Raw genomic sequence first — 27,006 nt, forward strand, 5'->3', positions numbered from 1 at the left:
AGCTCTTAATGTGCTTCTACTGTTCAGCAGAGACTTTGACAATTTATGTCAGTCCATTTTTTATTATGATTTTTTTTTTTTAAATACAAAGAACCCTTGCCTGTTCTACACAACCTAAAGGTTGCTGTCATGATTAAAACATTCTGCAGAGAGAATGTTTGACCTTTTTGAATGAAAAATAACATTATTTTTATTCAAAACTGAAAATACAATGTTGTATGTTGAACAATGCCTTTACAACCACGCACACATTCATGCAGTAGAGCTAAAACTTGAAGTACTGTATAAAGCTGCCCAACCCCAGTCTAAACACACAGCTTGATTGTATAGGAAGTTCTGAGTTACCTTTATTTATGTATTTATTTAACAGGAAATCAAGCTGCACAAAATGTTCTAACCAAAAATAATGAACAGGTTACTGCTACCCTTTAAACAAAAAAGCAAACAAAAACAAAACAACGAAAAATACGTTTGTTTAAGCCATAATGTTGTATAGAATAAACAATATTTATTAAAAATATGTACTATTACTATGAAGACCCACCCATCTGCATACAGTCTGGGTATGGTTCGTGAATCATTCGAAGGGGAACTGTAATGCAGATGATATAATATTTGAAGGTTTAGTCATTAAAATGTAGAGCCCAAGACTGCACTGAAGTGTAATTTTTGATTAAAAATAAAAATATGTTATAGCAATATTCCCTGGATCTGTAACAGATTATGAGTATTTGGCAATGCTCCTGTTCAAGAATTCACAAGATTCCTGAGACAGTACATTTGTTCTAATTGTTTTAAAATCACAACATGCTAAATAAAGAGTTTCATTAGAGGAAAAGAAAAAAAGATTACAGAAAATCTGTGACAAAGTGCCTGCCCCTGTGTGTATTTTCTGTTATATGTTGCGTGGGGTGTGTTAATGTTGGTGTATAGTCATTGGTACACGGGATATAAATGGGTCTGTGTAACACAAGTGTTTAAAATGTATATTTGTATTTAGGCACGAGGATTACACAGCACTTCACGTGCAAGTAAAATGCAATATGTGAGCACAGGGAATTGCACTTTATTAATTCACATGCAGTTGTACCACGACTCCAATTGAATGATTGATTAGCAATTGAGTCTCGGAACAGCTGCATAAAAGCAACATGTTTTCACTCATGCGGGGTTGTGTGTTCGGTGAGTGGAGAACGGGATCGGAGACGGAGGTAATAATTGTAAAAATAATAAGAGTTAAATCTGCTCACCGTGTTTTGTCTGTATAGTTTGTTTTGTTTGTCTTTTTATTTTGGCAACGAGTGCCGTGTCCTGTGTTTTTGTTTGTTGCAACCGTTTATTTTCTGTCTGTTTGTTTATTTATTAAATGCTGAGCGAAAGCATTCGCTCAGCTCCACCAAACTCCACCTCTCTCTTTGTTTATTTTCCTGTTTCTGGTCTGACACCACCCACTCCGGCCATCTTTGAGACACAATCCCAGACTACTTTTTTTGTACAATGCCAGTTTATTTTGGCTTTGCCTTAAGCACAATCATGAAGTTATTTATACTATAATTGCATTCGTTGGTCATAAAAAAAGGCCTTGACAATTGATCTAAAACTAGTCCCACAGCAATGAAACAAAATACAGCTTGTCATGTGCTATCATAGTACAAAACATTGAATATGTGTGTTTATAATGTTCTTCCTCTGGGTGTGGAAGTATGTGTGTTTATAATGTTCTTCCTCTGGGTGTGGAAGTATGTGTGTTTATAATGTTCTTCCTCTGGGTGTGGAAGTATGTGTGTTTTACAATGTTCTTCCTCTGGGTGTGGAAGTATGTGTGTTTATAATGTTCTTCCTCTGGGTGTGGAAGTATGTGTGTTTATAATGTTCTTCCTGTGGGTGTGGAAGTTGTTTTTTTCTGGGAAATTAAAATAAAAGTAATCAGTATCATTGAGGCCTATGCACTTCAGAAGAGTACTCGATCATATGAAGGAGAGAAGACTGTATTTGACGGCCACGTGAGTGTCTAAATAAAACCTCTTAACCCCTGCCTGTAAAGTTCAAATGAAAGTTTATGTGTGCATATATGTAATCTAGGTTGCAGATATTCCTTTGGATAGACTTCTTATTTTCTTTGCTTTAGCATGATGAAAGCTTAGTTGGAATAATACTGTGTGCTGTGGTCCCAGGAGGTTTTCTTTCTGTATTTCTGAACACATATCAAGGTTAACATAACTAAACACAATTAGCAAGCAAGGTTATTTCATCTCTCTACAGGAAACACACTTGGAAAGATTTCCCTTTCTGGTGTACAAAATTGTTCACAACATAGAGGGGTGCCTTTATTTATTATTAAGGGTGCAGAAAGTGAGTAAAAAAAATATAGAGCATCTGCTTCTTGAAGTCATGGTGAATTCTGCTTTATATAGGCGTCCCCTCTTTGAAAGCGAATGGATAAGAAATACTTGGCAGAATGCCACTCGTTCCTTCATTTTTCATCTGCTACATTCATCATATCTCTGTGTAGCTTCTTTTCTTTACCACCCTGTATGTTAGCTTTCAGGGGGCTCACAAGAAAGATCCATTTATGTTCAGGGAAATAAATAATAATCATAGTATTTAAAAAAAATAAAACCTCAAGAATGAAGCATTTCTCTAAGCATGCTTGATCCCTGAATTGTTATAGCCTTTAAATGTTGGGAGTAAGCCCGGGCCTAGATTATTACTTTCCCATTTTCCAATTCAAGTGAAACTTTGTACCCTTATTTCTGTCTCAAGAGATGACCAGTATCATATTGAAGAGCTTCTGTACTCAAGCATATATTCTTTTAAAATACATTTAGTTTGAAAAATTGCAAACCCGATTACCCACTGTATGTAATTATTTTTTAAAAAGAAGTATAGACAGTATAGAATTTATCATTTTATTTTTAGATTCCAGTTCAATATGTATTCCTACTTACAATTCACCAATCCATTTGATGTTGAGAAATGCCAAAACCCCTAATGAGTTTTTGACACTGAGAAAGGCTCCAGCCTCATAATATCACTAGTCCAAACCACTGGACATTTCTAATCCAAATATTTAGTTTAAATGTGTGATGTTTAAATGTGATATATATTATATATATATATATATATATATATATATATATATATATATATATATATATATATAGTGCTGCTGATTTGATCACACAATTCCTCCTGGGCAGCTCGTGCAAAAGCAACTTTGGTTCTGTACACCAATAACCAATAACATGTCAGTTAGCTTATGTCCTTCAAATCCCCAATGGGAAATCCACTATAAACAAATAAGCCTTTGAATCAGGCTGATTAACTTGTCCATTAATGCACACTTAAAAAGAAAAAGTATTCAGCAAAAAGAAATACTGACATGTTGATCACAGAAAAAAAATATGACAGCATGCAATTAAGAAACAAGAGGTACAGTGTGTGATTTCTTTCAACTAAGATTTCCAGAGGTGCAGTATTTATGAGTTTTATATCAAGGGACTATTAGACTTTCACAAATTATTTTATGAATTTTGGTAAATTGATGGTGTGCTCGAGGCATATGTCCTAAGCCTAGAAGTCTGACTGAATTGATACAGTGTATAATACGACACATAAAGTGAAGCTGTTTTTTTTTTTTTTTTAATTGGCTGAGACTAATGTATAAGGGAGTTTAGCTTTAAACAAAGTTATCCCAATGTGCATGGTACTGTATGTCAAACCTGAGAGGACATATTCCGAATATTGGTGTCTTACCCTTATTCTTGATTGTGCATTCCTAAAAAAACCAGGCAGTATAATTATATTGTATAAATAATCACAAAGCGTGTACAGGTAGATAGGTAGAGTAACACCCACTAAAGGGAGTGACACATACTGCATCTGGTGCTTCTGATGCCTGGAGTTTTCAATGACAGTGTAAGTATACGGTTACTCTCTTTCACAGCCATTATATCTTTGGTACAGTCAACAAAATTAGGTGTACATGAGTTGCATGTTTGCAGCATTCCGCACTTCACTGTCAGTGAATATAATTTCTACATGTCCAAAAACAGCAAGGAAAACATTTCCTGTTCAAAATGATGAAAGGTCACTGCCCTAGACAATCATTTATACTTTACACTTAAAGAAGATCATCTGTATAAATAGCTCAAGCCTAAGGTCAACAGGAAGCTTGTTAGGGGAAAGATTTATAGATCCAGGCCTCCAACTTTGAGAGAAACACAAATAGAAGAAACAATAATGGTGGCAGAATGCATGTTAAAAAAAAAAAAAAATCACCCTTCTAGCAGTAGATTTTACAAATATGCATGCAAGAGGTGGAGCAAGGCCAATCTCTATCAAATCTCTATCAAATCACTGGACGCTTCTATTTAACCCCAGTTCAAGCCTTTCTTGCATGCCTGTGATGAGAAAGGTCAGTCTGTGCTTACTATATTCAGAACAGACAAGGCCACCCCCCCCCCCAGACAAGTTTCAAATACACTCCAGAACCTTAGGAGTAAGTATGCCGAGGCAGGGACTCCAATCAGTCAATTTTTCAAATTGTAGTTATATGTAATTACAATGTAGTTAACAGCCAATTCATATACAGTGTTAATGATTACACTAGAGTTTAGCATACACCTTGAGAACTGCTTGTGCAACTTGAATGGAACTAGCTAAGGATATTCTTTAGTGTTCTGTTTAACTGGTTAAAACCTCTATTTCCATCTCTACTGGTAAAATTTGAAATTCTGCCAGTAGAGATCCCTATTTATACTGGTCCAGGTTCCAATTTGGATGTCTGTTGGTAGAATTTCAAATTGAACTATGTACAAATAATCAAAAAGGACAATACTGTCTGGATTTTTTTGGGGGATAGTAAAAGCCAGCATGGGAAATTATATGACACATGCCAAGAAAGACTGTTTAATACTGAGGCTTTCAGAAAATAAAAAACAAAATACAATGAGGTTATTTCATGCTTTTCCTTAGTGTTTCTATAAGCCTATTATAGATTCCTGCTTTCTTTTCTAATATAATTGGGAAATGGAAGACAACGGCGCCTGTTTGCATTTTAAAAGAGGTGTTTTCTGATAACGGCAGTGTTCCGAGGCTGCAGCGATGGTTTTGTTTCTTCTCAGAGAGCAGCAGTTTCGGGACAGAACCCTCCATGTCGTGGAGATGATAAATCTGGTTGTAATTTGGCATTGTGCTTCAGTTTCTGATACACAGCTTTGTGTAACGGGCTGCCAGTTTTGCACACTGGCTCTGGCCACTAGCTACCAAATCCCTTTCAGAGGTCTTTTGTTCGCACAAAGTTCCCCCCGGGGCCAGACCTGCCAGACTGTGCCTCTTCAAAATGAACAATTCACTGTTAAAATAGATTCACATATGCTTTACTGCTACCTTACCTTTTTGCCATTTTAAAATAATAATAATAATAATAATAATAATAATAATAATAATAATAATAATAATAATAATAATAATAATAATCGCTACAAAGCATAGAGCGTGTAATGATATTTTTATGTCACAGTTTATGTCATTTAGATAAAGAAAGTGCTCTTAAAGTAATGGATTTTAGCAACCCCATAACAGTAAAATCCATATGAAAACACTACTGTATGCTTACCCATCCTTTCAGTGTTCTGAATATAGTTATATTAACATTATTGTCCTCTTATAATAACATGTGCATGTTACTACTGCCATGCTTTAATGTTATTAGAGTTGTTCCCATTGGCAAATGCATTGAAAGCCAAGCAATTTGCTATTAACATTTCCATGTCTTTTAGGCTTTATCCTGGTTGAACAAAATCAATTTTGCCAAAAAAAAACTAAAAAGAAAAGCAATTATAAACTCAACATCTTCTGTTTCTGCTCACATGCTGGTTACAATGGCGTGTTCCTGTTGCCTGATTTCCAAAGGTTGTTATGTCACAGCTGTGGGGTAAGCAGTTCATTCTGAACTTGGCTGTTACAATCTCTGTGTCTCTGGCACATTTGTAGGGGTTCACATGCCTTTGTTATAGTGTTAGGTATTTAAAATTTTCTGGTGTTGAAAATATATATATATATATATATAGATATAGATATAGATATAGATATAGATATATAAGCCTTTGTATATAGTGTACTCAAGATGGCTCAACTCATCTAAACCTGAAAGAAATCTCTCAATTCATTCTTTTAGCTGTAATTACCATTATCATTGGAATTCGCAGGGACTTGATTCCTCTTTAGGGCACCAAGCTAATGCCTTGATAATACCTGAGATGGTGTAGGTTATGACCTGGAAATAATACTTCTGTGACAACTGCTTAGCCTGTCAACTGTACATACGTAAACTGTTATTGTTTCACCAGAATGATTGGGGCCATTCATTAAAAGGCAAGTGTACTGTAGATCATAGGCAAAATGGCACCTGTTTCTAAGATAGTTCATCATTTATAGATAGGAAGATTTAAGTAATTTGAGTTTATATGAGAAAATGGTGACGTTCTTTACCCAATGTAAACACTATATCTGTAAACTAGAAACACCTAATAGCATTGCACATCAGGCAGACCACATGACCCCAATGGTATCTGATTTGAAGATCTTAACGAATATTAATCCCAGTGCTTTCCCCCAGAGGAAATGTAATATCATAAGAAAATCAAATAAATATACAATGGAAAGAGCTCTGTGTTTAAGTGGGTTTATGAGATGAAGGGCAGAGGCATTTAGATCTGCCACAGTTTAGATCATTAAAATAGTCTCAAGGTCTTTCCTGCTTTTACAATTCAATATACAAATCATTTGATATAATGAAGTGAATACAAATAAAAGTTTTGTACATTTGGATATAATTAAAATTAAATAACAGAAAAATAAAGGATCAACTATATGTGCTTCCTAGAAAATGATCACGGTATGCTTGTCTTCAGCTCTCTGTAGAAAACTATACATCAAACTTGGCTTGGCAAGCTGGCTTTAGCATTGGTTCTATAAGAAGTTAACAAAAAAAATCTTATGGTTCTTATTGACACATCCTTTGTATTGTACAAGCGATATACATGAATTTGCATTAAGAAATGTAATCTATCTGTCTACTTATCCATCGGTCTATAATTTTCCTGTTTTAGAATAACCTACTGTACGCAGTGTTCAGTCTCGTGATGCATAAAAAAAACATTATGTATTATTATTTTAGAAGGAGAGATATGTTAAACCACAGCTCTTTTGAATGCATAATGTCAGCATTTACTCTACTCTTACACTTAATTACCACATCCTTAATTTAGCCTCATGAATCTGGTTTGGATGTTCTCCTAAAATGAAGCTGTTCCAAAACTTGAAATGACCCTTTCAGAGCTCATCTTGTAGAATTGTGTCAAAAAACCTACTCACTTGGAAATATAAAAAGAAAAGTCTAATAAAATTAGCACTATATCCATATGAAAGCACCCAACCCCACCCCCACCCACCTTAACACAAAGCACTCAGGAGAGTTGACATTTATAACCTTTAAGGACTAATCTCACACTGTCATCTCTGAGCAGGGCAAAACTGTCAACCAGGCAGAGAGTGCTGCTCACTGGCCATTCACCCTGTGACTGATGGCTGCTTCAAGGTCTTTCACAATATGTAAAACATTGAATGACAAAGGCTGGGTTGTGTAAAACAAAAACATTCTAATTGTCTCATCAAACTAGCTTGTGTCAGCCTAAGGAACATTCCCAGCATTCTCCCTCAGCTGGGTTTGTTCTCTCCAAGTCTGGAGCAGGACCCAACACTCAGCACACGATGATAGATTGGGGACACACTGGTGGCCTGGAGTGGACAGTGACATGGGATTGATTTGTTCTCTTTGTTGTTATTTTCTGTTAGTTCCTCGTTACCATGGGGGTCAGTGCTTGACACTTGACAGAAATGTGTATAATGGTTCACCATTCAACAGACTGAATAAGAGAATGAGTGAACAAATAAACAGGTACATACATTCATAAATGCATACATATTGTATGTGTATTGTACAGCTGTGATCTACCTTCGAAAAGATGGCAGTCGAAGACACAATACTATTTTTACAGTCACACATTGGAAGCAGAAGATGAGCTACAGCACTCCCCAGAAAGTGAACATTTATAGATGTGCCAGGCTTGAATTCTTTCGCGAGTCGAGACCAACCCCCCTACCCTTATGGGAACGGGGAGTAGGAACGGGGGAATTTATTTTGCAAAAGAAACTAAAAACCAAAAACGTTAATTTTCCATAACTATTAAGAAATAACTTTCAGGTGAGAATTTTTGTTTCTAAATTAATATGTTCCTTTTTCTTTAGAAAGGGGGGAAAATAAGTATGACTAAATTTACCACTGGAGCAAATGCTTCATGCCCAGACTAGTTTTAATATGGGAGTTGTACTGTAGTTGAGGAAGACAAAAAAAAAAATGCTTACGGCCTGTTTTAAGTTCAATACCACTTTTTAGTGAAATAAAGTAAGTACTTGTTGGTAAGTACTTGTTATATAAATTTTGTCTAGTTTTGAAGTAAGCTTTCTGTTCAGTTTTAAAATAATACATTTATACAAGATAAAACCAGGCACGATGGATACCATGAAGGACTGTAATATGTGGCAGCACGACCTTTGAACTAATTACAAATTGAACCAGCAGTGAATTAGACAAAAATCTGACTGAGCGGTAACAGTGGGGAATGAATCAATGGAAAGAAATGTATTTGAGATTTAAATGTACTTTTGGACTCCTGCTTTACTTGGCAACCTAATTATTATTATTCCTCAACATTCAAAACAATGAAAACCTCAAATAGGAGCAATAGGTTTTTATGTCATGTTTTATAGACAATATGGACTATTTCCAGTGTGGTTTACTGACCGCCTACAAGTGCAGCTCCGTGGTTAGGTTCACCACGGAGCATTGTGGTGAGCATCACCGTCAGCATTGTGTAAATATAGTGGAAGGCCTGAGACAACCATGAAATGATGTCTATGCTCTCTGTTTAACATTATAATGGCAAAACAACTGTAATTCAAATACAAAAATTCCTTATTAAAAAAAAATATATATTTCTTGACGTTTCATTATTTAATATAATATAAATAGAGATACAGTTTGTATTTAGTTTTGCGCCCAAAAATGTCATACTAAACATTCATAGATAATCACAGTACATTTTTTTTTTTTTAACTGTAAGATTTACTTTACTTTAAAACACAATAGCATCTAATCATATTAAATTCCAGGGCTTCAATATGAAGGAATTGATAACATTATACAGTGCTGTTGCTGTGCCTTTTGAAACCACTAGAAAGTGCTCTTGAACAGATTATATGGAGGGATTCTCTGAACTCATCTGAAGAGCTTGGCTAAAGCTCTGGTTCTAATTTGTAAAAGAGGCAGAAAGAATGCGATTTATAACTGTGAAAGCAGTATACCACCAACACAGCCACTGCTTATGAAAGCCAGTTTTGAAATCTGGTAAAAACATAAATAGCATAAATCATACTCTATCCCTGGTCATTCAGGGGGGAAAAAAGGAAAAACTATTGAAGGACTTCCCATGAATTAGGTACACTTGTGCTGTCAATTGGCAATTTTATTTTCTGATCAATATCCATATTAAATACACTTTTTTTTTTCAAAGCAGTGAGACATTTATAAAGAATACAAGCAGTGCCTGTACTTTAGTAATTGTTCTTTATGCATGTTTTTATGTTTCTATGTACGGCAGGGAGTTGTTTTCAGCACCAGGCTTATTGAGGTTAATAACTGAAAGTGTGTCTGGTGCTTTTATTATTATTTGAGAAATCATTCAGGAGATACTGTATGGTAGCAGTAATAACAGAGGAGGACCAAAAAGATTGCTTTGTTCTCTGAGTCGGGATCAATGTGACCCCAGGCTGGAGAATCTCTCCTGGCAGAGGTGAGAGGTTTGTACTGTTTACTCGCAATCCTCTTTGCCTTTTAAGACTCCGACTACCAAGTAGAGAGAAAATCTGGGGCAATTTCATACTGTAGGCTACATACTATGAGGCAGTCTAAACAGGGTGACACGACTATTCTTTTTTTCCCCAGCAGTATCTTAATGTACTAGATATGGAGTAAAAAATAAAAAAGAGGCAATTTAAAGAACCTAACAAAACCATGATTTATTGGTTTATTTGATTATTTATATAACATACATTTTTTACATTATATATATATATATAGTACATACATATGTACTATATATACACACACACACACACTGCTGTGCAAAAGTCTTAGCCATGTTTCATTTTTATACTCTGATGCATTATGAGCATCAACAATTTATTCAAAGCCTCAACTAGTGTTTTTTTTTAATATTATAATAACCTTAACTTGCATAAAGAAGGAAAAACATTGAGTGAAATAGCTCGCACCACTTGATTTTCAAGGCGTGATATCCGAAGCATAATCAACAAGTACAGAGACACAGCATCTGTAATTGACAAACCCAGGACGTGAAGACCCAAAAAGCTGTCTAACAAGGATGAGCAATAATTGAAGATAATTTCCTTAAGGAATAGAAAGAAGACAAATGTTGAATAGACACCAGAACTGGCAGAAGGCACAGGTGTTGTTGTCCATCCATCAACAGTCCAAAGCACCTTTGACCATTGTTCTATATTCCAAGTCCAGTGTTCTTGTGCATGTTTTAGCCTTTTAGTCTTGTTCCCTTTCTTAACAGAGGTATTCTCACTGCAACACATCCTTTAAGTTCTGATTTCAAGAGAGACATTCGTGCTGTTGATGGATGGACAGTGACACCTGTGCCTTCTGCCAGTTCTGGTGTCAATTCAACGCTTGTCTTCTTTCTTTTCCTTAAGGATATTATCTTCAAGTATTGTTCATCCTTGTTAGACAGCTTTTTGGGTCTTCACGTCCTGGGTTTGTCAATTACAGATGATGTTTCTCTGTACTTGTTGATTATGCTTTTGATACCACGCCTTGAGAATCAAGTGGTGTGAGTTATTTCACTCAATGTTTCTCCTTCTTTATGCAAGTCAAGATTATTATAATAGTAAAAAACACTAGTGGAGGCTTTGAGTAAACTGTTGATGCTCATAATGTCTAAGAGTTTTGCACAGCAGTGTATATATATATATATATATATATATATATATATATATATATATATATATATATATATATATATATATATTCCACTGTACAAAGGCTCTGTGTATTTCAGAACACCACTTGAATGTAACAATATTTTCATTCATATTTAATATATTTCTACTGTTAAAATGTATGTGCACCCTTCTCTTTTATGAAATCTAATATCTACAGAGTGAGTACACTGAAGTGAATATTTTCATAGAAATGTTTAAAACTATATCTCTTTTTTTCACGCTGCGATAATCTCTTAAAAAGGTTTACTTACATCTAAATCCAGACAGACACACTGGTGGCGGTGATGTCGATGGCTACTTATAAAAGTAAATACTGCAGCAGCAGGACATTAAGGCCTCTAAGTGTTATGGAACACTGCACTGGCAATTGAAAGCTGCAGATGAGCAAAATCAAAGCACCAAATGTTTAGCAGCCTTTTATTCTGATTTAAATGACCAATCTATTTAAATTAATTACCAGCTTTAAATGAGCAGCCTGATCTAATTATTGTTAGCCCCTAGTGGGTTAAAGAATGAAAAGGAGACACTGGGCAGATCTGATATCCCATGGGGCACTGTTTGAGTGACCACAGCAACACAATGAACCCCCTACAGGATGGTGGGCCTTATAAGTGCTTTATCAAGCAGAAGAGTACAAAACACCAGAAAACAGGCTTAGAAAAACTTTGGTTTAACTCTTTGCTGGTCAGCTGAAAGCTCAAGAAGGCATAGTCAACTATTTAAAATGTATACTTGATTACCATGTACCGTGAAGGGGCCCTCAAAACAGGGGTTCTAGTCTTAAACTATAGTAATAATAATGAATAAGAAAGCTGTTTACTCTAATATATATATATCTAATCCTAGATTTGTTTTTATAAATATAAATGGTAAAGGTGTTTTTTTTTACCTGACAGTAACTTTGTTGATTTCATACTATTCCATTGTCAACTTTATCTAACTGTCTTGTGTTGCACAGCATGAGCTATTTTACAAGTTTAACCTTTAACCACCAAAAGTAATAACCATAGAGCAAATACAGATAAAAAATAAAACACTTCACACTATAATGAAAAACTGCTGAATCTTGGGGGTTAGGGTTATTTTAGGTGAAACAAAATGTTGCGGGTTTTTTTTTTGCACAAAACATCTTTCTATATTAAATGCATTATGAAATAGTCACACGGCTAGATATATTTTATTCCTAGTACAAACATAGTCCACCCATTTTCTATTCAAAAGGTTGTCTGGTACTTTCAGATGTTCTAAACCAGTTGTATTGTAACATAGAATGCGTGTTGAAAGTTTGCCCTGTGAACACTACGTAAAAAATACGCGATCAACATGTTTTGAAAACACAGTTTTGAATAAAGTTAATGGCAATCCCTTGGTTTATAAATGTAGTGTGAATATGGTAAAAGAGAGCTACAAGCAACTATATAAAACATCAGTTGCATACATGTTATGATCATAATGTGAAATACAACCCTATCATGCTCAGTGACCAAATCTCAATTCTGAAAATACAAAATGTGGTTGTATTCTGCTTTGGTTGTCGTCCTAATGCATTAATGGACAGAATTATGCTTTTACATTTGAAAATATTAAATTTTCTATTTCATGCTTTGATTAAGCATATAGATTTGGACTGAGAATGGCTTCTTGAAGTAAAATAGTGTAGCTCTGATTACTATGGGATCCCATTTCAGCAGATCCTAACACAAGAGAAAGCTCTTTAATGTAATAAGCACATACAGTACCACCCCACTTAAAGCTTGCCTGTATATAATAATAAAATACTATTGTAACGTTTATCACTTTGTTTTACTAGATTGTGATACAGCAAATAACTCAAATGAATTGTAGTTTAATTATCTCTTGAGTCATGTAGTGACACCCATCTGTTTTATCTGACTGATGGACAAAAAAATATTTACTCAAAATAAATGCTCAATAAGCTACTGTATGATATTTGATTGCAAAAAGACCAAAAAGCCAAATAGCTGAATCCAAGCAAATCAGGCAGATCAATTATCTTTTCAATTATGTCAAATTAAACCAAATTGAACATATTTAGTTAGAATAGTCGATTTGAGGTTGGAAGCAATAGAGCTGAACTTCTGTAGGACTCAATAAAGCAAGAAACAGATTTAGTTAGTTGAGTGGCATAGATTGGAATAGAAGCCATTAGACCGAATAAGAAATGTACAAATTAGGGCAGCTAAACTTAAAAGAAACAGCAACGGATCAGTGGAAGTACTCAGGCCTTCTATCTCAAATACTGAGGAACTGTCTGAACCAAGTTATTGGGAAGTAAACCTATTTTGTCTTAATTTAGGGGCAAACTTGAGGGAGTTTAGTTTTAAGCTTAATCGTCACTGTACCATAAATGGTACAACTTTAGAGTAGCAATCTGGGAAAACCACAAGTATGCATTTGACAGCTCACTCTATTGCATTCATGTTGTAATAGAGTGACTTTTAAAAATAAATGCATATATTAGCCAAAGAAATCCAAAGGAATATACCGTAAAAGAGAGCAGTTTCAGGATGACAAGAGTAATCCTGACATTTTCAAACCTTTCCAGTTTAAGTGGGAAGTGGAGCAAGATATACAGACATCAGTACAGAGGATGAGATTAGCAATGCATGTATAGATAGCATGAGTGACAACAGTTCTTTGTTGAGCAAAGGTGTTTCACTGCTATATTCTACTTCAATTGGGCTTGAAAGTTCCAGTTTCAAGGTGAAGGCCGAACCCGAATTTTTTTAGCCTTGTCCAAATATTTAAATAATATCCAAATGATTAAATATAAGGATTTTCAGCACAGTGACCTCTTTAATGGACAATGTGACCGAGCAGCTCTCTGGCACAATGAATCATAAGCAGCAGAAAGAGCACTAGCACATGTAAGATATTCATAGCTTGTCCCTTCTGCAATAGTCTTATATTCTTATTCATAATTATTTTCATTAAAACATTACACAGTCACAGAGTGTAAATGAACTTGTCTGAACACACTTGCGGTTCACTTTGTGTAATTTAGAGATCCAAACTGAATAATGCCTTTCATAGATCCGATTAATATCAGCACCTTTGCACAACTCCAGTACCTGCATTCTTCTCTTACATAACAAACTTTTGGAAGGTGGGTTAACCTCACAAGGACAGTCATTGCACGTTTAAGCAATAGCTGTATTTATCCTTAGAAAACAAATACAAACATGGAAATACATTTTACAAAACATCCCATGCCTAAGCAGTTTAGACCTCACAATAGCATCCATGAAATGCACACTCTCATTGTTTTGTAATGAGCCTGTCTATAGCAATGCACAACGTGGCTTAGGATGGTCTCTTAGGAACTCACATAATATGTTTATAATCAGCTTATTTGCATGATGTCAGTGTCCCAGACACAGGTTGATGCTAGTCTCAATGCAACCCCAATGCTTCATCAGTTATGCTGATTTATATTCATACTAGGTGCTTAGACAACACTTGGGGGTTGTTTAGATTTGTACTGGCCTGTGTCAACTGTAATGATCAGTGATGTTTGATGCCATACAAATCATGTCAATTAGTCTTCAGAAAAATTCTGTGATCAATATACAATATGTCATATTTTCCGTATAACGTGTATATTAATGTTGAAATATATACAATTGACCATCTAAGCTGTTTAGATGGTTGGTCAGATAGTCTTTGTTTACTATGTATTCAGTTAATACACATTATCCATCACAGGTTAGAATACGAATATTAGACTACTTTAAGCTTTAGGAGTGTTGATCTTGGTTTCCAAAGTTTTATTCTTCACGTAACATATAGCAGAACCCAATTTACTGCATGAAACCAACAGCTATAGAGTGTCAATGTCCTAATCAATCCCAGTAGTGAAAATAGGTTAAACGTGAACTTATCACAATGTCCATTTATATAAAAGGTGGATCATGTGTTTGTGCACGTGGTTCAGAACTCTTAACACTTACGGTGGGGCTTATAAATGTTTTTTTTAGTTTAGTGTTTTTTTTTTTTTTTTTTTAGTAGAAATACAGAAGATGAGTTTCCATGTTCAGGTATATGCACCAACTTCCACAGTTCAGCATAGCTTCAAAAGCATTAATTATAGTAATTATGAGACCAAAGAAGCAACTGATATGAAGACTGATCAAAAAGATATGTGTAACAGTCCATCCCATTATTTAAATACATAATTTTCTCTTTAAATGTGAATTAATTGGAATAAATGTATGCCACATTACTGGCACAATATGTGCCCCTAATCTTTGACCATTGTATAGAAAAAAAAGATTTTTTTTTTCTTTTGCAGGTTAAAGTTAATTAGATTCTTTTTAATTATATTTTATAAAAAGTCTCACATGTTACCACCATTATGCCTTTGCACATTAAAAGCCAGAAAAAAATACCTTAAATCAGTCTTTTTTTAGAAGAACTGAACTGTCAGCGAATTCAGGCAAAATTAATTATTTCAGCTTGATAAATCTTTTCATCTATTTGACTCCTTTTCCAGAAAAGCCAATTAATAATGTCAAACATGCTTTGCCTCTTGGGACGGGCAAGTGCTGATGAGTCTGTTTACTGTAGAGGGGCTAGCAGAATGAGCTTCGTGTAAAAAATTCCTAATCATGCCACACCTGTCAAGCTCAGTTTCTCATTATCTGTGTACAGAGGGCAAACCTCATTTTGTCAGCAGTGGTTTTCGAAGAACTAACAACTGCCTTGGGAAGCATATAGGACTGTCGACCAGTAGATGATTCACTTAATTACCAAATCACACCAGCAGAAGTGGATTTGTAATGAACTGCTAGAGACTGCCTGGGTCAATGCCAATGGATGGGGAACTCAACCTCATTACATGGATGGGAAAACTTTGTTGCTTTGTCTGTGGTCTATATTTTACATAAACCCAGTGTATCTGTATACTTTAATAGCGATCTAGGATTTATTTTCATTAACCATACTTATATCCAATCCCAAGTCAGGGAGGGAGGGGCATATCAGTGTAGCAGAGGCTTCTTTGCAGATTGCTACATGTACAGTGCATTACAATAATTTTGCTTCCCTACTTCACTTCCCATCAATGTTACTTCAGGAATATTTTCAGAAATAGGATTTGTACAGAAACAACAACAGAGAATCATACCCACCTCCAATGGTTCGTCATTCCAAGAAAATTAACAGCAGTTGGGGTGTTCCTCTTGTGGGATTAACCAAGCCACCAGGGAAGGTGTTCATCTTAACCAAGAAAATGCATTTGAGCCTTTTATCTCAAATGACTCAACTGCAACAGGACATTAAACCCAACCAAAGGCATACATGCTAACCACTGAGCCATTTGTTTGATTGATTTTCACTAAGATTTTTTTTTAAATCATCTGAAGCACATTTGATCTTGTCATCACTCATTTGCTTACTTCTTATATATCAGTATTCTTAGCAAATGTTTAAATTCCAATTGCCTGCAGTATCTTGTTACTGTATTGAATCTAATTACAGGACATTGGCTCATCAGCATTTTCTTAGTATCATTCCCTGTCTAAAACAGTGAGACAAAGAAAAAAAAAACTGTTTGGATTGTTTTCTTGTTATTTTTTTTTTAAATACTTTATAAAACATATATTTTGAAGTATGTTATATTGCTTGAAATTACAAGACGCTCCACAAAAAAATATGTTTCATGGTTAAATGCAAAAATAAAATGACAACCGAATACCTCTATAAGCAAATAAACTTCTTCAGAAAAAAATGCTGATAATCCCCGACAAGATAATCAAGATATACTCTGTTCGTGCTGCCACTGAATAACATATCCAAATATCAAAGCTTTCATTTTCATTGTTAACCTTTGCCTGTGTATGGTACAGTTATAGAAACCATGTGTAACAAGCTGACGCTGACATTAAACTCATCATCTCCTTCTAGCTTTCCCACTCAAAACACTCAAATTTCATTTGGAAAACACACTCGCAAGGGATTCGTTAGCATATTGATAGCATTAATGACAGCACTTTACAAGCATTTAAGGTTTTGTTTTTGTCATTTGCCTGTCATGCAACTGTTTGGTAAAGAGAATATTTCCAAATGTAAAAACTATATAAATAAATAATATATCATTTTATGCATTATTACAATATGATGTTAATTCAATATGATGTTAAGAATTCAATTTACTACACTAATAACCTTGAAGCCATCTGTACAAAGATTAATTTTCCCAGTCAAGTAAAAACTTTAAAAAGAAAAAAAAAAGAAAAGCACTGTTAGAAATGTATTAACTAATTTGGGTGCTAGCTGGCAGCATAAGAATCATTTTCAAGTCAATTGTGCAATGTGGACAACTGTCAGTGACAACTACAATGAAACGCTCAACTAATTTCACTTTTGACCTTGGCTGAATCCAACCCTAGGCCTCTTGAGGTGATAAGGTACTGCACTGACTCACTGAAGAACATACTCTGGCTTTTAGCTTTGTACTCCCCTTTGGTTATTTTCCATTCCCCACCTGAACTCTTCATCAACAATTCCAAACCAACAGGAAATGCAATACTGTGGAAACAGACGAATGGGAGGAGCATCCACGCAAACTGAATTTGCCTGCATATAGCCTCCAGTTCTGAACGTATGTTGTAATGACATCTTGAAGGCAATGTTTTCAAGGATAGACCACTCCTATGCAAAGTTGAGCTTGTTGTTACAGCAATAGTTAGCCTGTCTTCAATTGTGTTCTGTGTTATTCATATTCAAATTTTAAATTGAAATATAAGATTTGTGTAGAATAGAAATAACCTTGCTCCACCAACAGACACAGGTATTCATTTTAATCATATTTAAACTGCGCTTTTCTGTGGTGATGCCTGTGTGTTTCTATGTTGTTCAAACGGAAATCCTGTGCCACATAGATACTGACCCATTGCTTTCCAAACCTCCAGGGGGTGGATTTGCCCCACTTTCTACTTTCCCATATGCCTCTGATAACTATAAGAAGGGTAAGGTGAGACAGAACTGACCTGCAGACATTGCAAAGTGATTGACTTTGGAGCTCTGGGACATTGCTAAGATTTCAATTAGAACCATCAGCAAATGCAATTCATTTATAAAGTTAGCATGATTACAAATCCTTCTAATTAATCTCAGAAACACAATTTGCTCTTTGATATTGCTCCCATGAGCCATGTACATTTTCCAGGCAGTAGTAAATTTAACCCCATATGTGATTATGTCTGTGTCACTGAGACGGCCGAAGTGGGCGGCGTCAGAACCAGGAAAAGGAATAAAACACACAAAACACAGGGCGGATGAAATGATGATGGCGCTGGCTGGCGCCGGTTTATTGTAAAATAAAAGGGTTTAACAAACAAAAGACAGGACACGGCACGGTAGCCAAAATAAAACAGACAAAAACGGACTAATACTTAAAAAACGGTGAGCAGCCAGACACACAAACAAGGTGAGTTTTAAATAAACAAGTATCATGCTGGTCCCACCAGCACGTAATAGCAATTGAAATATTTACTTCTCCTACCCTCTCTCTCCCGTTCTCCACTCACCGAACACCCAACCGCCAGTATGTGACGACGTGCATCTATATATACTGTTGTGCTGGGATTCAATTACCAATTAATTATTCACTTGAATCCCAGCACGTGAATTAATAAAGTGCAATTCCTCGTGCTCACATATTACTACATTTTACTTGCACGTGAAGTGCTGTGCAATCCTCGTGCCTAAATACACATATACATTTTTAAACACTCGTGTTACACAGACCCGTTTATATCCCGTGTACCAATGACTATACACCAACATTTAAACACACCACACGCAACACATAACAGATAATATACACAGGGGCGGGCACTTTGTCACAGTCTGTTACACATTTTATTTTAATTTTTTTTTTTTGTTATTTTATTTATTTATTTATTTATTTTTACAGTTGGGAATAAAAATGAGAAGTTTATTATCTTAATTAGCCATTTATTGAAGCAGGGGTGGTTATTGTTTCTATAAATATGTTACATCTTCATCTTAATTTCTGTATAACCCAAAATAATTATTCTATATGCAGTGCAATACTTTTGTTTACTACTACATACTGGTATAAATGGAAACACGTTTTAATTATTTTGGAATAATGAAAACCTGTTCCTATGTAGAGCACTCTCTTACTATCCAATGTCTGTTTCAAATGGTCATTGGGAATTTAAAACCTCAAAATAGCTGTCACTGCCAAATGTGATTGCATTGTGATGTGGACTCCTGAGTTCTGGAACGTCTGCTGAATTCACTTGATTTGTTGAAAATAACAAAGGGATATAAATGGGTTACTCCAACACTAAGTTTGCACATAGAGTTCCTGTGTCCCCTAACTGGTTATTTTAATGGTTGTTGATATTTCAGGTGGTTGAATGATTTATTTATACCCATAGTTTCGTTCACACGGTTATTCTATCTTTGTTGCAGTTTACGATTAAAAACAGAACATTGCATGAAAAAACAATAACTTAAGTTATTTATATTCTTACAGAGTTTCTTTTTTCTTCTGGTAAACAATATTTCTGTGCATATGGTAACAGAGTCATATTTACCAGGAATCTTCTGCAGGAAAATATAATTGACATATTGGGAATCTTACAGATAGAGATTTAAGCACTCTACTATGTTGATGATGTCAAAAATACAAGAAGAATATTGTTGTTTTAAAATAAAGAAGAAGAAGAGATAATCAGTTTTAAAGAAAATCACGAAAAATCACGATTTTAGGTATCATAATCTTCAGAATATAACATGCATGGCATCAGCATTACTTACATCCCTTGTATAATCCTCTTATGTAACAATCCTAGTACCACAGCACTATATGTAATACTTTGCACCTTGTATATAACACTGAAGCTATTAATTGTACTCTATTAAATTCTATTAAAATTTGTAAAAGTGTGCATGTAATACTCTGAACATTACAGTATGTAAACAGTAGACTGTGTGTGACTTCTGTACCCCGATACATGTGCACCACTATTTCTTCAATGTTAATGTTTTAATCTTTTGTTGATGAATGAATTTTAATTCATAGCGTTTCAGGTTTAATAATTTATGACAGTGAAGTGACATTTTGAATCAGTGAATCACCACTTTGAGATTCTATTGTACCACATTAACTGTGAACATAAAAACATAGTATTCAAACTATTTTCCCTAGAGCCACTGGTACAGCCAGAATAGTTATTTCAAGATGACTTTTGCAAAATGACAAATAGCCATCAGAAGTGGGTTTGCTGCCAGCGATGTACTCACGTATTCAGTGTGGAAGAAACTTCACTTTCTCATCATGGGAATCCCTTTATGTAGAGTTGCAAGCCCCAGTATCAGCACTGTAAAAGCCAAAAAAGGAAAATGAAGAAACAAGCGTTACACCTCATAGTATAACTAAAGCACGAAGAACAGTGTGTATGCTGATTGTTGGTGCACACTGTAACAGTTAGTTGTGATGAATGAATGACCAAATATAGTAAAACCACATCAGTTCATTTTTAACTTTGTATTGTGTGGGAAAATGTTATAGTACAGTACCACAAAACAAACAACCCATATTTCTTCCCCAAGTTTGTTCAATCAGCTGGTTTCTCTTTCTCATTTGACCAAGTTATGATTGGCCATGACTTTTCACAGTCATCTGGATTTCATATCCAAGCTTGTTTTTGGATCAGTACCTTTTAACTTCTACTTAGTGGCCAAGCCACAATGGCCATCTTTTCTTAATTATCTTACTGTTTGTAACATCCTTCATGAAATTTTTAATCTTCTTGTCTCTATCTGGCATTTGATATCTCCTGACTTTCTCCATTGCTCTGTTAATATCGTTGTGGTTTCAAAGCCACTATATACGGTAACAGGAGCATTGTTCATGTGCAAGTGGATTCCAATTTCCTGGCCAACAGAGCACACTATGAGGTGCATAAAAAGTTAGGATTTATTTGCTGCAGTGACGGTTTCAAAATTTTATCCCATATTAGCAACAGCAATAAAGATGATTTATGAAAAATGATTTTACCATTAAAAAAAAGAAGAAAAAAAAAGTCAAAATACCACTGACATGTGAGCCCAGTGCTGGAGCTAGGATTTACTGTGCCCGGGGTTAGACAGTGACTTGGACAAACATTTTAATAAATTGTTTTTGTAACAAGATTAATCAAACATATTAATTGCTTCAAATTAGTCACACAAGACATTAATCATAGGCATCAATTGCATTTTTAAATTAATGTTAGCAATTACAAAACAAAAGTTAGTATGAAAACGCTTCTGTAATAAAAAAAAAAAAAAAAAAAAACACAGCTTGTTAAGGTGGAATTTTGCCAGGCGGACACACTCAAACACATTCAGCTTGTTCGATGTAGAAATGGAACAGGTTTTAGCCTTTTCGCTAAATCATTTAGTTCCATATCTGTTCTAGCATTGTGGCTGACAGCGATTTGAGGATGCTGTTTGTGCATGGTGATGTTTTTTTCCAGTTCACATTAGCTAGGTTATAATCCAATATATGTGTATTATACATATATATAGATATATATATATATATATATATATATCATATATATATATATATATATATATATATATATATATATATATAGTGAACAGTGGCAGACCATCGTAAATCGAGGCTACGTTTATTGTATTTTGCCAATACTGCATGTACAGTTGTGTAATTTACCTATAGAATACAGTGAAGTTGAATTGCAATCATAATGCTTAATACTTAATACTTAATGAAAAATGGACAACAATTAAAAAAAGTGACATTTCCAAATCCATCATGAAATACTGTACTACTATTATGCTGCCGTATACTTTTGTGCTATCGTTCTGTAGTTTCTTTGATTACATGTTAAATAGAGAAAATGTCAGTGATGCAAAACTTTTGGCCATAAGCTGTACCTGCGGGGCTTTACCGTGGTTCACCGTGTGCAGGCCGGGCTGTTCCACCGAACAAAATGTTCCATGTCATGAAGGTGGAACAGTTTCGCCAAATCAGGTTGTTCAGTTCTGTTCAGTCTCACAAAACTACGCCTTTAGGATCTCCCAACAGAGCAATCACAGGATTTTAACACTGACCTCTTGCCAGAGCACCTGCTGTGCCCCGCCTCCAGATAAGCAATCTGTCAGCTGTGATTTGCAAATTAGTTTTGATTGACATTTCACCAATATTACTTGATGCAGTTTATTCCTCTATTGGTAGTAGATTAGCCGGCACCTCAATATTTTTTATATATATATTTTACTTCTAGTCATTAAAGTGGGCTCAGAAAAATTGACTCGGGCTGGGCCTGGTTGCAGTTGCACCCCTTGCACCCCCTCATGATGGCGGCACTGGTCTCAGAGATAGAATGAAAGACTAGGAATTTATTTTAAGAATAGATAGTTTTCTACTCAGGGGATAACGCTAATGTCCTTATTGGAAAACACACATGGTCTTCTTGATATTTGAATACAAACCTATTCATTAGGAACCTGGTTATATTATTGTTGAATATCAAATGTGGGCACATCAAATATCATTTAAAGTGCTATGCTGATTCACTCTTCAGTCAGCGATACTCTTGATTTTAAGCCAGCTTTGTAAGAGGACTAAAGGCTGTAATCGTTTATGCATCAATCACTGGATACACACTGAAGTGGTAGAGTCATTGCGACTCCAGCTCTTCTATTGTACAGTGGTTTACCAGCAATGTCAAAAAAACACATATCAGCTTTTGATTCTGTGTGTTTCGAAAACAAATAGGATGTAATCCGGGTAAATCAATTCCATAAGTATTAGAGTTACAGTACTGGTATTAATGTTAATTCTGATAAAAAGCTCAATTTAACGATGCATTTTTGCAGTTTTTACAAAGAAAAAGCTTGATTGAATCGCAGATATATATCATTTCAAATCTACAATTAGTATTATTATTTGCCCAAAAAGTCCTTCCGAAGCATTTTTTCATCTGGTGAAGATTTTCTTGAAAACATCCCAAATTCTGTAATCTCTCTCTTTAAGAGTATGTCATTTTCCATTACCAAACCAAAATAATGATGTTTACTACTAAAAGAAAGTAATATAGAGAGAGAGTTTGGCCATTAAAAACAATACTATATATAATGTTGCTTCTTTACTGCTAAAGAAAATCAAGAAGGTAGACATGTTTTGTATAAAATCTCCTTTAAAAGTGTACAGTGGAAATATCGCACTATCCCTGGTAAAGACCTAATCACGTAGAGTCCAGAGTGGGTAGCATTCTGGGTAGCATAGAGATATGACATGCCTGTGCTAAGTTAGGGAGGCACCTGATGACCTCACTCATACAAGGTTGGCCTTTGTTTTCTGGGTCCGGTAGTCCACTAATATCAACTATTAAGCTACTGGCTGTCTAGCGATCATTGGCTTCACATTGCCCATCTTCAGTTTTCTTGAGCTGTCCTGGGAGTTGCAACAGTTTAAAACATAATTGAGCATTCAAAATTGGGTACACAATACTGGGCACTATAAAATGTCAACATAAACAAAGAAAGATTTTCAGCACAGTATAAACATTTTGTTTTGCATAAAAGACTACACTGTAGAGCGTTTTCTTGTGATTCACTTTTTTGTCATTATGCACTTTAAAAATCCTCTGGCATCTAACATGAAACAGCAGTCTGCATATACAGATAAAAACATGCTGCGTGGTAGCATTGACCCATCTACAACATCAAATGTGCAAGCATAGGCATCGCCATACCTCATGGCCCCTCATTCCATGTCATCTTTAAGGCTATGATTGATTAATTCTAGACATGGTAATAGCAAATTATTAAGTCAAGACATTTTTTTTTTGCTGCAAGATCTGACACGATTTCACTGGTAAGCAATGAAACGTCGTACAAAGCTGAAAAATGTAGAAAGCAAAAAAAAAAAAAAAAAGCTTTTGGTTGTTTTGTAAATTGTCATTTTATGCTGAAAAATGATTTGATGTTCTGTCAATTGCAATCCTTTTTGCAGTGCACATATCAATTAAATACATAGTCCTTGATTTCTCTGTCATGTATCCAAATGTATCTAGAGTGAGACCCTTTTTGTATCCAGCAATATTTCATGTATTTTTCCTCTCTGTTTGAGATGTCACACATTTGCCAGAAAATGAGTATGGCATGTAGATCAGTCCAGAATGCATTGCAGCTTTCTTTACATGACATCTAGAATATAAGATTTGAATAAGACTTTTAAAAAAGGATTCAAAATACTTGCATTCATCCCATTAACCTGTCTTGACTTAGCTTTCCTGTATACTTCTTTGGCTCATGAAGCGAAGAAGTGGCACTTGTAAATCTGTTTCACAAGAATACTCCTTAGGTTTAGGCTGAATGAATTATGAGAAATGTCAACAGCTCACTTTATAGTCTTTTATTGAATAGTTGGTGATAGGGCAATGAAGCAAACTGGAGAAAATGGGCTCTAATGTACATGCTATAGAAAGCACTTACTTTATGTCCTGCAAGAACCATATGAAAAACACTGTAGGAAAGTCGTTGGTCATTGATGTTTAAATAATAGACCTGGGTCCCAACTCACAAACAATCTGTGGCTTTTGATGGAAAAACTGAAAGGTTTGCCTCAGCAGATTCACTTTAGACTATTATTATTTTTATATCTACAGGAGTATCTTGTTGTGTAATTTAAACAAATACAAATTGAAACCATCAGTGCCAATGCATGTAATTTAAAGTTCCATAACACATTGGTAGGCATAGAACTGGAGTACAGTGATAACCTGTTAATGTTGCTCTTCTATATATCTTCATTGTGATCACATAAAGCAACTGGTTCAATAAAGTGTTTAGCATTGCATTGGTTTTCACTGTATTTATGATACCTAATGAAACCCCCATCCTGTTTACCCATATTCCTATTGCAAAATCTGTGTTAAAGTGCAATACCGTGTTTATAAAAAATATTGATTGCATATATATATATATATAATATTATATATATATATAATATATAATATATATATATATATATATATAGTAAAACAAGCTGCCATTCACACGGTTCGTTGCCCCTTTAAAAACGTAGATCCAGGACACGGAAATGGAATTTTATAGCGCTTTCATGCACTTTTAATAAACACAAACAGAAAATAAACAAACACAAAATAACACCTAGCTCTGTTTTGGAGCTCTGACTATACAATAGCAGGTCCCCGTCTACCACGCAGGATGGCTAAGCCGTTTACCTGTCATAAGACAGCATACAAAAAGAACCACACAGGTTTGACACCAAACTTCAATAATTCCGACTGCTTGGGAACAGAGCACACCTTCTGCTCCCTTCTACTCAGCAGTCCTGAGTATACTGGCTGCTGACTATTTATACCCTGCACCTGGTCCTAATTTGCAATACTTCCCAGATGCGGGTGATAATTAAACAAATAATTAACAAAAATGTGCATTCGCATATGTTTTTGGCAGGTTAATAGCCTCCTTGTGCTCCCTTAGCCTCTTTGTGCTCCGTCTTTCAGGTGAAATATTGTTGGAAGTGACTCTGCAGCTGATGCATGGTTCACACACCCTAGTCTCGTATCTTGTAAAGCACTTTGTGATGGTGGTCCACTATGAAAGGCGCTATAAAAAAAAAAAAAAGATTTATATATATATATCTATACCCTGACCTCCCCTCCCGATAACATCTTTAATTTAATGGCCCAAGGGAAGACTATTGTTACCGACGGGGGCTATAATGCCTGAAGCCCGAAGGTAATAATAGTCTTCCTGGGGGGCATTTAATTTTCCACTATGGCTGAGTCTGCAGTACATATTTAATATATGAATCAGTCAAGAAAATAAGTGAGGCAAGGTTGGATAGTAAGTACGACTTTATATATTTTGTTTAAATATACCAAATACAGCATACATAAATAAATATTGACATATATTATGTTTAAATATAGCTGATACAGCATAAATAAATAAATAACAAGTAAATAACAGAACATGTTTTTGAAGTTCATATCATATAGTTAGCAAAGTTTTTCTCTGTCTCCGTCTGGTTAGCCAATTGCTGCATTATCCAGTTTACGTCCCGCCTGTCATATTTGTTTTCGTTGAGTTGAATTTGTTTAAATTTCAGACAGTCAGAAAACAGTAACAGTGACGTTTTAATCACCTTTTTTAGTAAGTTTATATAATTCATTTTCTGTATATACACAGACACACACACACACTCAATATTGCAAGTAGTTAAAATATATTTAGGCAAGCTGCATCCAGTTTATAATCTAAACTGCATGCTATAATGGAGTGGCTTGTATTTGCACTTAGAAAAACATGATAAAAAAAAAATGTCATCAACTTTACTTTGAACACTTGTCAAAGTTTCTGAACCTGAAGAGAGAGCTTTCTGATATTTCTAGTTTGTAAAATGATCTGCCACAAATATCCCATCCTCTGGAAGTCTGTGTACCACGTAAATGTGCTAAACACATTATGCACTCAGAAAGTGCTTGACATGACATTCACACAGCCACGCAGTTTCCACTTAGTTAACTTCCACACTGGTGCACATTACCTGCATTCCCTTATGTCATCATCACTAGGCATATGACATTGATACACCCTGCATTTCCTTTGCTGGGCTGCTTTGTTTTTTAAATTACGTGTGTCATCTTTTCTTTCTTCAGCAGTAGCATTGCAGAGCAGAGGCAAGCAGGGGTGTGCCCCCCCCCCCCCCGCCCCCCAAATGGAGCTGACTGACTCCCTTAAGATGTGAAATTAATCATAATTCTTGACTTTATGGCCCCATACTTCCTACATTTGCATAAAGTGAAT

Source organism: Polyodon spathula, chromosome 11, assembly GCF_017654505.1.
Source record: "Polyodon spathula isolate WHYD16114869_AA chromosome 11, ASM1765450v1, whole genome shotgun sequence".
NCBI lineage: Eukaryota > Metazoa > Chordata > Actinopteri > Acipenseriformes > Polyodontidae > Polyodon > Polyodon spathula.